At 38.5% G+C, this 16,733-nt stretch overlaps 1 protein-coding gene across 2 annotated transcripts in view; it reads left to right on the plus strand.

The window, feature by feature from the left end:
* Positions 1-433: 433 nt before the first annotated feature.
* SPTSSB (serine palmitoyltransferase small subunit B) overlaps positions 434-16,733 on the plus strand; it is a 34,857-nt gene continuing 18,557 nt past the window's right edge. For both annotated transcript variants that reach the window (XM_025376527.1, XM_025376526.1), the window contains exon 1: positions 434-2,115. The gene's annotated coding sequence lies outside the window, so the exon portion shown is untranslated. The remainder of the gene's footprint in view (positions 2,116-16,733) is intronic.

Raw genomic sequence — 16,733 nt, forward strand, 5'->3', positions numbered from 1 at the left:
TCACATCCATTTCACAAACCTTTGCCAACAAGGTCTATTTCTATATTTCCACAAATGTGCAATCACAGTGTGGAGGGTGGAGTGTCACAACCAAGGGAGGGAAAATAGATAATGAAAAATAAGATTTACCAGTGTAAATAGAATTGGCGTCACTACAGACGGACTTGGTAGCCCTGGCAAAGTCGTTTCTTAGGGTTTCTATTTCCTGATCTACATGCCCTGAGTGGTCATATCTACCCTGCCAGCATTGCAAGGTGTGTCGGGAGAAGCCAAGAGATAAGGAATGTGATAAAGAAATAAATAACACTAACAGTGGTTGCTGCTATTTAGACACGGGAGCAGAAGGAAATGATAACTATGTAAAATGGCTAACAGGGACTCCAAGCAGGTGCTCTGTTTCTATTGGTTCCCTTCCCTGCCCCCATCTACCTTTAGCTTCCTCTGGGGACATCCTCCCTCCTGCATGGAGATACCACCGCCCAATAACGTTTGAGCCTCCCTCTTCGTAGCCCTGGCAGTGTGGAATCCGCTGAAAGCGCGTTGAGGATGAGCAGAGACCTGCTAGCAGCCAAAATTCGCGCTTTAGCACTATCAGCCCTGGCCGAGCATGTGCAGTGTCTCCTCCTTCGGCAGTGGGGGCTGATGGGCAGATACTGCCCAAATGCTCATTCATCAGAAGAGGCTTTCGCTCCCGGTCTCCCCTGGGCCTCGAGCAGAAAGCGTCTCCGCCACGGAGATACAGAGCTGGGAGCCTTCAAGGTCCTCCGCCACTCTCAGCAAGCCCTGCTCTCGATGGAGAGGAGATCGCTGGGTGATGGATGTGGGCTTCCAGGGAAGGTGCTCGCGCTGGTTCCGAGCCCTCCGGGGAAGATATTCGAGCGCGGAGCGTAAGCGCAGGGCACGCCAGCCCGGGGGCCGCGGAAGCAGGCGCTGCGCGTCTCTGCACCACCGGGCCGCCTCCCAGCCCTCTTTCCCCAGTTTGCCCTGCTGCCGCAGTCCGGGCCCAGATTAATTATCTGCACTTGTGAGTGGGCACACACACAAGTTCTCCGGACACGATCTTTTCATCTGTTTCCCCGGCGGAGTCCACCTTTTTAAAGATTAGCCTCCCAGCTACCGCGGGCAAGGGGGCAGGATGCGAGTGAGGCGGGGAGGGGCGTTTCACACGTTCAGAGGCACCAAAATTAGATGCCAGTGCTAAAAGGCTTTGTTTATTTCGGTTTTTGACAAACAAATGAGGTGGGATGCTTGCTTGGCCGCCCGCTGCCCCAGCCCCAGCCCTTGGCTCACTTAGCAGCCTGATGCCGACTTTCAGACGCAGTCCTGTTCTGCTTACACCAGGGCTTCTTCGCCCCCTTGCCGAAGTCTGCAGCCCGGTGGATGCTGGGCGCGGGCTTTCCCTGGGCGCTTTAACGCGGCTTAGGCTAAAGCCCCAGAGCTCCCACCTTCTCACCTCCTGTTTATCGGCCCGCCCCTCTACCACAGCCAAAGGACGTGCCCCTTCAGTAGTGTCGGGGATCCCAGCCCCAGCGCGGGGGAGGGCGCCTCCCTATCCCCTCCTCCCCGTCGCCGCCTCGGCTCGGGGTTTTACTGCAGCAGCCGGAGGTGACAGCGACGCCTCAGCCGCCTCTGTTGCTCTCGGAGCCCCTGCTTCCCCTGCACTGGGAAAGCGCCCCCTCCCGAGAGGCTTGTCTCTGGAGAAGTGCGAACGAGCTGCAGAAAACCAAATTTTAAAATGTAGAAGTCGTTGAGCTGCATTCCTCCAAGGACCAGTCTGATCGCCCAGGACTGAGAGTGGCAGCGTTTGAGAAGTTGGGACCATAGAGCAAGGGGGGGAGGGGAGTGTTGCAGCAGGCATTCTCTTCTGGAAGGAGTCGCTGGGAGCAGTGCGGTTGGACACAAGTTTGCGTAGGAGTGTTTTCCTTTTGTCAATAATTAATCACCGGAATTAGCCGGGTAGAATTTGAGTTTTAGCAATTGTCCTGAGGGCGGGGCCGAACACCTAACTCCGGGAGGCTCCCAGGCGCCCGGCACAGTGGGAAGCTCGCAGCAGCTGGGGAGGAGCCAAAGCCTCGGCGCTCACCTAAGCCGCAGGGAGATACACCCAACTAGGAGGTAAGCATCTTCCAAAATACCTACTTGAACTGTTAAGTAGCTTTAGTAGGATAGAATTCCTGTCTCTATAGGAGAAAAAATTAATATTGAGCTTTAATGCAATTTATCAGTTTATTATTTAACTGCATTACAATTTTCAGAATTGATGGATTTTTCCATTTACCTTTCACTGTGTGGGAAACTAAGATGTTTCACTCAATAGAAGCCAAACTTTAACACTGAAACTTTCCAAACTAAAAGAAGAGAAAATTACTTTGCTATTTTCACTATTTCCCTTTGTGTAGTCTATTAACTACTCAGGAAAATATCATTGGGATGTGCTTGGTTTCCTTCTTAAATATTCATCTTTACCTGGTTCCATGCTCTTATACAATCCCTCTCTGCCCATAAGCTACTTAAACTACTGTACTTTAGGCAATAGTACACACAAGTCACCTGCCAAAAAGTGAAGAATTTCCAACAAGGAATACATTTTAACATTCTCTTGTAAGTATTAAGCGGTATGTATTTTCTCAAAGATACTTAAGTGATCCTTTATAAGTAACCAAACTTCTTCACCAAAAGACAGCCAGCTAGAGTTAGCTGAATAGTTACCTTTGCCGTGGGGATGGTGAAGGTGGGGAAATGTTTAGAGAAGTGTTTTAAATATGAGTTGGACTCCAGATTTGTTTCAACTAAAGTGACATTCAGCTGGTTGGCAATTCACATATGAGCCCAGTGCATAATCAGATAAGGAGTTTGAAGAATTGTTAAATGTAAGACTTAGCCCCCAAAGTCCAAATAACTGCATCAGGGGAGTTGGGAAAGTTGGTTTTCAAAAATACTTTGTGGTGCAGTACTTATTTTGAATTAGACAAAAATTAGAAAATACATGGTCATTTTTGCTAGTGAAATTTTAAAATGTATACACAAAAGTGTTGAATTTTTAATAACTTGATTTCCACATCTGAATTATTCCTATGCTGTTTAAAACAGGTCATTTTGGTGACTTTTTCAATGACTGTGATGGCTTTATACACAGATAACTAGACCAAAACCAACAAGCTGTAGTATGAAATGCACTGTCACTCTCATTATTCAGATTTTTTTTACAACTGTTTAATGGCAATAAGTTAAAAATTATTGGTCAAAACATGGACATTCTAGAATTTGACTAGATTTGAAGTTGAAAGTCAATTTGAAGTTGAAAGTCAACCAGTCCTCAACTCTCATTGGTTTTCTTAATTCACTGTAAATTTGCAAATACTTTATAAAAACTACCCTTTGTAATTATACAGCAATTCTATCTCTACTATGCTAATTATAAAGAGAGTTTTACCACTATTTTACCACCAAGTATAAAAGAAACAAAATATTCATTTCATAAAAAATGATCCAAACGGGACTCACTTCCAGAATGGTGATATGAAGAGCTTTACAAATCCACTCCCTAAAAACAACAATAACTAGTGAAAATTATAGATAAATAACCATTTAAAGTTCCTGGAAATTGTCCTGAGAACATATAGCATGAAGAAAATATATATTCAAGACAATCTCTTATATTTCAGTAAGAACTGCAAACAATTGTGACGCTTGAACCACAATATGTTTCCCCGCCCTCTCCCGTTGAGTGTGATGATGTTCCACTGTGGATGGGTGCAGCCAATAACACAGGGCCCCCTCTCAACCTAGACTCTCGTCTACAGTATACCCTGAGAGAAGGAGACTACCAGCATTACTCATCATCCCCAGCTTTGAGTTTCAGAGCTCTATTCTAGATGAGAGCAACTGAGAGGTCTGAGACTCTCTTCCTCCAACCATCCTCCACTCTTAAGGCAGAGAATGAAGAACTCAACAACAAAAACACAAATAACCCATTTTAAAAGGGACAAAAAATTTGAATAGACATTTCTCCAAAGAGCAGGTACAAACAGCCAATTTACACATGAGAAGGTGTTTACTAGCCATTAGTGGTTAGGGAAATGAAAATCAAATCAAAACCACAATACGATCCCACTTCACACCAACCAGAATGGCTATCACCAAAAAACAAACAAACAAACAAACAAATAAAAATAGATAATAGCAAGTGTTAGTAAGATGTAGGGAAAATTGAACTGTCACATATTGCTGGTATTGTTGGTGGGGATGTAAAATGGTGCAATTGCTATGGAAGAGAGTTTGATTGTTCCTCAAAAAGTTGAAAATAGAGTTACCACATAATGAAACAATTCCACTCCTAGGCATATATTCAACAGAACTGAAAACTTATCTCCATTCAAGAACTGTACACAAATGTTCATAGCAGCATTACTCATAACACCCAAAGAAGTTGATTGAAACAACCCAAGTTGTCTACTGAATGATGAATGGATAAATAAAATGTAGTATGGAATGAAATGACAAAATATTATGCAGCAATGAAAATCATGTGGCTGATACACACTACAACATGGGTGAACATTGAAGAGATTATGTTAAGTGAAAGAAGACCACGTATTATATGATTTATTTACATAACATATCCACAATAGGCAAATCTACAGAGAAAGTAGATTAGTTGTTTCCTGAGACTGGAGTAGAAGGTAAGATTAGGGAGAAAAGGGGAGTGACTAAAGGGTACAGGGTGTCTTCTTGGAGTGATGCAAATAGTCTAAAATTGACTGTCATGATGGTTGCAATACTGTAAATATACTAAAAACTGTTGAATTGTGTACTTTAAGTAGGTAAATTGTCAATATCTCAATAAAGTATCTCAATAAAGCTGGTTTTAAAAAATTTTCCAGAGTGTTAAAAGAACAAATGGGTTTAAAACTTAGAGTTGATGAGTCCCCATGTACCATTTGACCAATAGTTTATGTGACGCTTTTCCCCCAATGACCACGTTAAAATATACGAAATATTTAAGAATTTCACAGGTGTCACACAACTATGTGATTCACATATGTTTACCTGCCTGCCCAAACTTTTCTCCATTTAGAATTAAGTCAGATGTCATTAGTACAGTCCTACAAAGAACTCACTTGCAATGCTCTATCTTTTTGAACTCATCCACTCGTTATATTAACCCAGGACCTGTGAGGCCACTTGTTCCTCCTACTTCTAGATATGTCTAGTCCTTTATCAGTGATTCAGGCCAGCGGTTGAGTTTGTTCAGGCCCACACTGGGTGACAGAGGAAGGTACCCGGATCTCAGCCAAAAGTGTACTTGCCTTCTACTCAGATTAGCCCAGTTCTGCCTACACTAGATTGGCCCTAAAAGCCAGAGAGTCTTGGGAAGAGGAAAAACTGGAGCAGCCACTGAAGTCTTCACAGCATACTAACATGTCATTGTCAGAAAGCATCTGCTGTGATTATGTCAACCTCAAATGCAGGAGACACTCCCAAATAATTAATATGTTCCTCTATTCATCTTTTATGTTTTGAGTTCCCACAAGCTGCCTGATCCTGTACTAAGAACCACGAAATCAAATGATAATGTTTTGTACAGAAATAGAAATATAAAACTAGTGAGCCTCAGAGTGTCATGGGGGTGGCAAGCAGCCTCAGCCTTGCTGCCAGACAGTTATAAGTTCATTGAAACAAACCGTACCCTTAGCTTTAGGGATTCAAGTCTACTGGCTTCAGGAAACCTCAGGATTTTCCATTCTCACCAGCACAGGCTTATTCTTCCATGTGTATGTTTTTGAGGAGCATATCATGCTGATTCGTGTGGGTTTTGACTATCAAAGCTTTTGTAGAAGTCCACTGTAATATTTTGTCTAATTACAAGATTTATATAAAATAATTTTTAATGTTCAGCAACTTACTTTATTTTTATTTATTTATTTATTTTTAGACAGAGTTTCACTCTTTTTGCCCAGGCTGGAGTGCAATGGTGTGATCTCAGCTCACTGTAACCTCCGCCTCCCAGGTTCAAGCGATTGTCCTGCCTCAGCCTCCCCAGTAGCTGGGATTGCAGGCGTCTGCCACCATGCCCGGCTAAATTTTTTTTTGTATTTTAGTAGAGATGGGCTTTCACTATGTTGGTCAGGCTGGTCTCAAACTCCTGCCATCAGGTGATCCACACACCTTGGCCTCCTAAAGTGCTAGGATTACAGGCATGAGCCACTGTGCCCAGCTCAGCCATTTGTTTATAAAATCAATACATGTATGAAAAAACTTGATTATAGTTACTTTTAAAATATTGCTTTCATCAGAATTAATAATTCATTTATCCAACAGATAAATGAACTATGGCACACCTACCCTGTACCAGGTTACTTCTAGGCCCTGGATAAGTAAAATGAAACAGACAAAAATTCCCAATATGTCAGACATTAATAATAGTAAGTAAATCACATAATGAAGTTAAGGGCTCTGAAGAAACATAAAATGGAGAAAAGAATGAGGTACAATTTTAAATAGTGGGATCAGGCTAGGAATTAAGATGATGCAATTAGAAAAATGTAAAATCACATACAAACCTGGCCACTGTAACTCGCCAAAAAGATTACTAGCTCCCAGTTAACTTCTCTCTTCCCTTGGGAAGCTTTGGTTTCCCCTTGCCATTAGCTTCAACCACCAACATTATTTTGCTGCCTATATTTGCTGTTGTTTCATCAGAAAAAATAGCACATTAGCACAAAGGCATTCCAAGCAGGCATAAGGAAGACATAACCCAACACCTGCTCTCGAGAATTACAACCTATGTAAATCACTGCATTATAATAACAAAAATTCTTGCTCAGAGAAATCATTAGCCTGTTCTTTCAGTTTACTTTTGGCCTCTTCCTCTAGTTTCGTCCTGGATTCTTACAGTCTTCCAGAGAAGTGTGTGGTAAATAATTAAGAACTAGTTCCCCAAAGTTAATACCATTTGAAGAGTGAAAGAGTTGGGGAGAAGTGAGGTAAGAGAAATTTCCAGGCCATCATGCCCAGGTAAATGGAGAACAAGTCTTTCAGAACTATGGAAAGTGAGCAGAGCATCAAATCCCACAGACCAACTGAAAAAAAGAGGGAAAAAGCAACCAGTCTCTGCTTTACCAGATTGTCCCAGAATTCCTACTTCAGGGCACTTGGTTTAAAAGAGACCTGGGGAGGTCTCTTTCTAGTGAAATATTATGGGTGCAGCAGCTTTCTTGGACTAGAGCTTTTAGTAATGGCTTAAAAAGGAGCAGAGACTTGAATTCGCAAGTCAAAAGGATACATTTATTTCAGACTTAGAGGAAAAGTGTTTAAGAATATTCAGAATAAAGATAAAGTTGGAAATAAGTCAAAAGACCCCCTGTCACAATGGAGTTATTATGGAGCATTAGAATTCTCATTCATTCATTCAACAAATTTTCATTGACCAGCTACTATGCGGCAGGCCCTCAGGTAACAAGACAGAAGAGGACCTTATTTCAAAGACCTTTCCCTCTGAGGATATGTTATATGCCTTTTGTGACAAAATGTCTGAGAACACAGGAATAAGGACAACTTTCTGATCTGCCGACCTGACACCTCCTCCAGACTAGCTTAGAGTCTTCTTCTATGCCCCTGAGTACCTTACACTTCCCTATCATAGCATAAACCACACTGGGTGTGGGTGCTTGCTTAATTGTTCCTCCTCTTCTCTAGAAAGCAGCCCAAGGACAGTGACCGTGTCTATCTTATTGACAGTTTATATCCCTCCTACATCCTTGCTAAATACTTGACTCAGTGGCTAGCTGGCTGGAAGGATGGATAAATGATTTGCCAGGTTATGATCAGAACTCCTTATATAGAGAGGCAGCCTGAGAGAGTGGTTAAGAGTGTGTGCTCTGCATTCACCATGAGACTTTGGGCCAGTTTTAAAATTTCCCAGTGCCCCAATTTCCTCATTGGTAAAACAGGTATAGAAGTAGTGCATCTGTTATACTGTTGTTAAGTGAATTGCATAAAGAAATTCATTTAAAGTGCTTACCAAACTTCTGAAACATAAGTTGCTCAATAAATATCTACTACTGTTACCAGTATAAAATGGCAGTTTCCAGGTGACACTTTGCTATTTAAGTATTGCATCCCTACTCTTTCAGCTCCATTATAAGATCAAAGGATGTCAATTAGTAATTCCAAGCTAAAGTTATCACTTTGAGTTCAATATCTATAAAAATATTAAAAAGATAATTTGGGAATAAATGTAAGTACCCTATTGAAAAAGAAAGTTAAAATGATTCAAAAAAAAGAAAGAGGGAAAAAAGCTCAAGATGTCATGTCCACAGCAACTTTTCTGGGGTAATAATACCACACTTACATTCCCCATAGATAGCCAAAATATTAGTTTATGTTTGTCCTGGAACATTCTAATTGTGTCTCATAGAAATAAGCATCAATGAATGTTCACTGATGAAGAAGTAGAAAACAAAGCAAAAATAATTAAAAAATATATATATATATGGCTGTATCCTATTTGAAGTTTAGTCTTATCTAAACCTAAGGGTGTTGTATTTTCTTTTTGTTTCTGTTGAAAATCTAATGCTTTTTTCTATGCGTGACCTTTAATCAAAATTAGCATAGTGCCTCCTCGTATGGAGTTATCTATTACCATCTAAATGACATGAAAAGCTAACCTGTGACCAACATATGGAAACCCAGTAACTTTGCTGCTTTCTTCTACTTCTATCTGAGAGAATATGCTTGGGCTGTTCCCCTACCAAAGGGATCCTCATAGGAAATTTCAAATCTCACTCAAAAACATTTTTATTTTAATTACTTAGATAGGGACCTTTGATGACTGTGGGATCTCTGAATTCGGAGCCATCACACATGAAGGAAAGCATGTCAATATCCAGGTGCTGCCTGGCGCACATGCCCAGGCCCACTGAAAATAGAAGCTGTCCAGGCTGATCCACTGAAAATAGATCAACTATCCAGGCAGAACTTTCTTTTAGTCTCAAAATATTTCTGGCATTATTACTAGGCTATGACTGCTGTATATCTGTTTAGATAGAGAAATTTTAAAAAAAAAAGTAGTTTAAGTTTAATAGATTTAAACCTGCCACAGGATCTACACAAACATATACACATATTTTTTTACTGCCTTGGCTGATAATCAGCAACCTAATGAAAAACTGAAATATTTAACACTAGGATAGTAATAGCACTGAATTAGAGATTTTATGGATTTTTTTTTCATATACCATCTATACATCCTGTGTCATTTTCCCATAGAATGCACAGGGGTGGAAGTTTTTGTAAAGTACCTAAAACAATGCTAAGCTTATAGTAGTGGCCAATAAATGTTTGTGGTACGAATGGAATAAATCTTGAGGTACCTTGAAATTTAGCCTAATGCAATCATTAGAAAGATGATTAGAAAACTGTGTAAAGATATTTGAAAATCCCTTTGAGCAAAATTAGTTGAAAAAATCAGAATACAGAATTAAATACATATTTTGATTACAACCAAGTGTGAAAGAAAAACATGCATAGAAAAAAAATCCAAAGTGTTAACAATATACAAAGTTTTTTTAAAATGGTAAAATTATGGGTGTCTACATTTTTCATAATATTTTATAATTTTTATTGTGATATTTCAGGGGATATTTTATGTCTATAAGAGCAGGTATGGTTTTAACAGTGGTTAAAACTATAAATAAACAAAGAAATTATTCTTTGTGATTAAAAACCAAAATCTATTAGCATAGCAACAATATTTCTCTTAAAGTTGTCAACGAAGTCTTCTGACTTAGCTACGTTCTTTATCTGATCTACCTTCACTAACATTGAATTTAATGTACCAAAGTCAGTATTTGTCACTCAACAAGTCAAGAAAATCTGATTAACTGTACTATTTCTAGAGACAGTTTTAAAATATATTACACTATTGATGGAGAAGCATTATTTGTCACATAACATAGAACCTTATCTCTCTAGTGAGGTTAAGAGTTAAAGAAATGTTTTCCTAAAAAGTTTACCTTTGGTCTTCTCTAAAATCTTTTAAGCTAAACATAATGGAACCAACATAATGGAAATGAAATTTAGAAATAAATAACCTTCTGATGTAATATTTAGCAACTGTAAACTCTTAAGAACATAATTGACACCTTATTTTAAAATGATAAAATAAATTAATTTGGTTACTTTTAAATTTAAAAATGATATACAAACATATTAGTTGATATAAATATATATATTTGAAAATAATGCAAAGAAATAATACAAAAATATATTTATAAATATACATTTATACATATTATTATTGCTATCATATTGTATAATGCTGCAACAGAAAAATTCAACAACTTCTTATAAATGTTGTCTAATTGTCTCTACCTTTGTAATCAAACATAATATCACTACTACTCACTAAATTAGATACTGTAGAAAGTGCTTACTCAAGTTTCATGGGCTTTATGAATAATATATGTTAAATAGGCCCAGTTTCTCTAACAATCCTTTAAATAAGTTATTTCACAGTCTGGTCATGCAGCTTTTTAATCTAATTATTTGTCATCATAAACAAGGCAACTGTTTAAGCAATAACAAGCTGTACCTTGATCATTCCCACTCTCACAGTTATCAGTTTTGATTAGCTATAGATTCTAATTTGTTTCTTGTTTATAGAATCAAAAAAATGAATTCTCATATTTGGCAGGGAAAAAGTCGAGAATAGTTAATGCTGTGGAGTACAAATTTGATTTTTAGAAGGAAAAGCAAAAAGTAGTTAAGAAACAAAGTGAACAACTTAAAAAATTTGATGTGAACTCTTTACCAAAGGACTGTCACGGGGAGGTGGAGTCGCAGTACATTTGTCCCTTAGTTCAATGCATTTGAAGTGGAAGATTCTTACTTAATATTTAGCAATATGCTTGAGAGAACAGGATCTCATGTGTTTGATCTTTTTCTAAGAATAGTAAACTGCTTCTCCTTTATCAACTCAACCATTGAAGAGTAATTTTAAGTAAAATTGATTTAGGTTCACTTTATTGATAGAAAAATTAGACATAGAAACATACATAACTGAGCCCAATAGTTCAGTTACTAACCCTTCTTACCCCTGGAGGCTGCAGATATCATGTCTACTCTGCGATGGAGAGCTTGGGCCTTTAAAATTTTAATAGGTTGTTTTATTGCCTAAAACTTTGAACAAAGAAAAAATAAATCAATCAGGTTGGCCTAGTTCTGGTTTTGATGGGCAGGAAAATCAGGTTATAATTTAGAACAACAGCAAAGAAAAGCTGTTCCACAAGTTGCCTCTGTTTAGTAGGAAACAAGCATCAATGCAAACACAAAACAGATGACTCAGTACGTCTGCGATCTGCCAGTTTCCTTCAGGGTGAATTCTTTCTACCAGACTCATGGGAATTATCATTTCACCCACTTATATCATATGTCCCTGAAGGATTCAGTAGAATCACCTAAAAGGAATCTGTTAGATAAGAGGAAATAAAATGCATGTAGAAAATAGAAGGAACAAATAATAATTGTGACAAAAGTTACTATCTTTGAGCCCTTGCTAAGACAAGTCATTACTAAGGATCTTTCACCAATGTTGTGTTGTTTAATCTCCACAATAATGCAGAAATAATTGATAATATCCATGTTACTGATGACATAACTAATGTTCAAAGAGGTTAAACAATATCCAAATACCATTCAATAGCAAACTCCAGTTTGCCAATTTCAAAATCCACACTTTTTTTTTAATATGACAAAAACATTTTTAAAAAAGTAAATAATTCTCTAGTGGAGTATTTAATTCTACTGTAGAAATACTATCTCAGAATCAGTGACATTTTAGTAATATCTTCTTCAAACCTGCCTCGTGACTCATAGCAACCCTTACAAGGTGTTGTCTAGCCTCCGCTTGAACAATTTTCCTAATGGAGCTCTCACTGCCTCACCACATAACCCATTCCCCTTTAGACAGCTCTTATTGTTTAAAGTTATTCCTAAGATTCACCCCTGAAAACAATACAATAGTTCCAAATCTTCTCCTCCACGACAGTCTATAACACCCTTTAATCCCTTTTAGATCTCTTAAGACCTCCATGACACATTCCTCCCCCAAAATCTTCTCTCAGCAGTTCCCAGAGGAAACTTTCCAGGACTTCTCCATCTAGCTTTGTATGGATATGCTTAGCTTGCTGGAGTGACCATTTTAACAACTAGAGGAAGAGTGCTAATCAAGTCCAGAAGCCATATCCCCTTTTTCTCATCTGTGACACTGTATTTCTATAGATATGAAAGAATATTGGACCGCTTATTTATTTATTTGGCAGTCATGTCACAATACTATTGGTTTAAAATGAATTTGAAGCCAGTAAAAAATACTTAGTATTTTTACCTGAACTCCTTATAAGCAAAATCTTCTCCAATCTTATCCTTACCAATTATCTTTTTGTATGGAAGAACAGGACCTTTTTAGTCCCCCATTTTACTCTCAGAATCTGCAATCTGCTAAGTCTGTTATCCCTCACCCCATAACATGGGAACATCTGGAAATTTGATCATACATACATTCTATAACTTAATTCATATGGACAAAAAAGCTACAAATGGTCAGGGCAAAGTGCCAAAACCTGGGGCTAACTACTGAAGACACACTAACCATCTTTATGATGCTTCACAAATTACAAGACATTTTCGCAGATATTTTCTCATTTAATTCTCACAACTAATCTATGCATAAGACAATATCATTGTTCTATATGTGAGGAAAAACACTGAGAAAGACTGTATAACATGCCTGATGTGACACATCAAATAAATGATACAATAAGATATAAGCCTTAGTGCTTCTGACTATATCTAATGTGATTTTAAAGACAGATTTTTTATAGATAGTGATTAATCTAATCTCTTCCCCGTGCCCCTCATGGATATTAAGATAGACTAATAAAGTTAAGAAATATTTTCTACAAACAAAATCTCACCCAGAAACTGAATTAGAGAGCAGACCAAAAGCAGTCTGCTCCAACAGAAGTGAAGTGGGGTGTTCTTAGCCCCTCCCTTTGCTCCTCCTTGGGCCTCCCCTCAGCCCTGGTACCTGTGGCACTTTATAATCCTCAGAGTACAATTGGGGAATCACTAGCCAATGGCACGTCTTCAAACTGTGACCTTTTCTAAAAATAATTTTTCAAACAAGGATGGCTTGTTGGGCCTTGTTTCTTTTTTTTTAATTTTATTTTATTTTTATTATACTTTAAGTTCTGGGGTACATGTGCACAACGTGCAGGTTTGTTACATATATATACTTGTGCCATGTTGGGGCGTGACACCCATTAACTCATCATTTACATTAGGTATATCTCCTAATACTATCCCTTCCCCCTGCCCCCTCCCCACAACAGGCCCAGGTGTGTGATGTTCCCCTTCCTGTGTCCAAGTGATCTTACTGTTCAATTCCCACCTATGAGTGAGAACATGCGGTGTTTGGTTTTCTGTCCTTGCCACAGTTTGCTGAGAATGATGGTTTCCAGCTTCATCCATGCCCCTAAAAAGGACATGAACTCATCCTTTTTTATGGCTGCATAGTATTCCATGGTGTATATGTGCCACATTTTCTTAATCTAGTCTATCATTGATGGACATTGGGGTTGGTTCCAAGTCTTTGCTATTGTGAATAGTGCCACAATAAACATACATGTGCATGTGTCTTTATAGCAGCATGATTTATAATCCTTTGGGTATATACCCAGTAATGGGATGGCTGAGTCAAATGGTATTTCTAGTTCTAGATCCTTGAGGAATCGCCACACTGTCTTCCACAATACTTGAACTAGTTTACAATCCCACCAACAGTGTAAAAGTGTTTCTATTTCTCCACATCCTCTCCAGCACCTGTTGTTTCCTGACTTTTTAATGATCGCCATTCTAACTGGTGTGAGATGATATCTCATTTTGGTTTTGATTTGCATTTCTCTGATGGCAAGTGATGATGAGCATTTTTTTCATGTGTCTGTTGGCTGCATAAATGTTGTTGTTTAAGAAGTGTCTGTTCATATCCTTTGCCCACTTTTTGATGGGGTTATTTGTTCTTTCCTTGTAAATTCCTTTGAGTTCTTTGTAGATTCTGGATATTAGTCATTTGTCAGATGAGTAGATTGCAAAATTTTTCTCCCATTCTGTAGGTTGCCTGTTCACTCTGATGGTAGTTTCTTCTGCTGTGCAGAAGCTCTTTAGTTTAATGAGATCCCATTTGTCGATTTTGGCTTTTGTTGCCATTGCTTTTGGTGTTTTAGACATGAAGTCCTTGCCCATGCCTATGTCCTGAATGGTATTGCCTAGGTTTTCTTCTAGGGTTTTTATAGTTTTAGGTCTAACATTTAAGTCCTTTATCCATCTTGAATTAATTTTAGTATAAGGTGTAAGGAAAGGACCCAGTTTCAACTTTTTAACTATGGCTAGCCAGTTTTCCCAGGACCTTTTATTAAATAGGGAATCCTTTCCCCATTTCCTGTTTTTGTCAGATTTGTCAAAGATCAGATGGTTGTAGATGTGTTGTATTATTTCTGGGGCCTCTGTTCTCTTCCACTGGTCTATAACTCTGTTTTTGTACCAGTATCATGCTGTTTTGGTTACTGTAGCCTTGTAGTATAGTTTGAAGTCAGGTAGCATGATGCCTCCAGCTTTGTTCTTTTGGCTTAGGATTGTCTTGGCAATGTGGGCTCTTTTTTGGTTCCATATGAACTTTAAAGTTGTTTTTTCTCAATTCTGTGAAGAAGGTCATTGGTAGCTTGATGGGTATGGCATTGAATCTATAAATTACCTTGGGCAGTATGGCCATTTTTTTCATGATATTGATTCTTCCTATCTATAAGGATGGAATGTTCTTCCATTTGTTTGTGTCCTCTTTTATTTCGTTGAGCAGTGGTTTGTAGTTCTCCTTGAAGAGGTCCTTCACATCCCTTGGAAGTTGGATTCCTGGGTATTTTATTCTCTTTGAAGCTATTGTGAATGGGAGTTCACTCATGATTTGACTCTGTGTTTGTCTGTTATTGGTGTATAAGAATGCTTGTGATTTTTGCACATTGATTTTGTATCCTGAGATTTTGCTGAAATTGCTTATCAGCTTAAGGAGATTTGGGGCTGAGACAATGGGGTTTTCTAAATATACAGTCATGTCATCTGCAAACAGGGACCATTTGACTTCTTCTTTTCCTAACTGAATACCCTTGATTTCTTTCTCTTGCCTGATTGCCCTAGCCAGAACCTCCAACACTATGTTGAATAGGAGCGGTGAGAGAGGGCATCCCTGTCTTGTGCCAGTTTTCAAGGGGAATGCTTCCAGTTTTTGCCCATTCCGCATGATATTGGCTGTGGGTTTGTCATAAATAGCTCTTATTGTTTTGAGTACGTTCCATCAATATCGAATTTATTGAGTTTTTAGCATGAAGGGCTGTTGAATTTTGTCAAAGGCCTTGTCTGCATCTATTGAGATAATCATGTGGTTTTTGTCTTTGGTTCTGTTTATAGGCTGGATTACGTTTATTGATTTGCATATGTTGAACCAGCCTTGCATCCCAGGGATGAAGCCCACTTGATCATGGTGGATAAGTGTTTTGATGTGCTGCTGGATTCAGTTTGCCAGTATTTTATTGAGGATTTTTGCATCGATGTTCATCAGGGATATTGGTCTAAAATTCTCTCTTTTTTTGTTGTGTCTCTGCCAGGCTTAGGTATCAGGATGATACTGGCCTCATAAAATGAGTTAGGGAGGGTTCCCTCTTTTTCTATTGATTGGAATAGTTTCAGAAGGAATGGTACCAGCTCCTCCTTGTACCTCTGGTAGAATTCGGCTGTGAATCTGTCTGGTTCTGGACTTTTTTTGGTTGGTAGGCTATTAATTATTGCCTCAATTTCAGAACCTGTCATTGGTATATTTAGGGATTCAACTTCTTCCAGGTTTAGTCTTGGGAGCGTGTATGTGTCCAAGAATTTATCCATTTCTTCCAGATTTTCTAGTTTATTTGCGTAGAGGTGTTTATAGTATTCTCTGATGGTAGTTTGTATTTCTGTGGGATTGGTGGTGATATCCTCTTTATCATTTTTTATTGCATCTATTTGATTTTCTCTCTTTTCTTCTTTATTAGTCTTGCTAGCAGTATATCAATTTTGTTGATCTTTTCCAAAAACAAACTCCTGGATTCATTGACTTTTTGAAGGGTTTTTTGTGTCTCTATCTCCTTCAGTTCTGCTCTGATCTTAGTTATTTCTTGCCTTCTGCTAGCTTTTGAATGTGTTTGCTCTTGCTTCTCTAGTTCTTTTAATTGTGATGTTAGGGTGTCAATTTTAGATCTTTCCTGCTTTCTCTTGTGGGCATTTAGTGTTATAAATTTCCCTCTACACACTGCGTTAAATGTGTCCCAGAGATTCTGGTATGTTGTGTCTTTGTTCTCATTGGTTTCAAAGAACATCTTTGTTTCTGCCTTCATTTTGTTATGTACCCAGTAGTCATTCAGGAGCAGGTTGTTCAGTTTCCATGTAGTTGAGTGGTTTTGAGTGAGTTTCTTAATCCTGAGTTCTAGTTTGATTGCACTGTGGTCTGAGACACAGTTTGTTATAATTTCTGTTATTTTACATTTGCTGAGGAGTGCTTTATTTCCAATTATGTGGTCAATTTTGGAATAAGTGTGGTGTGGTGCTGAGTAGAATGTATATTCTGTTGATTTGGGGTGGAGAGTTCTGTA

Source organism: Theropithecus gelada, chromosome 2 (assembly GCF_003255815.1).
Source record: "Theropithecus gelada isolate Dixy chromosome 2, Tgel_1.0, whole genome shotgun sequence".
NCBI lineage: Eukaryota > Metazoa > Chordata > Mammalia > Primates > Cercopithecidae > Theropithecus > Theropithecus gelada.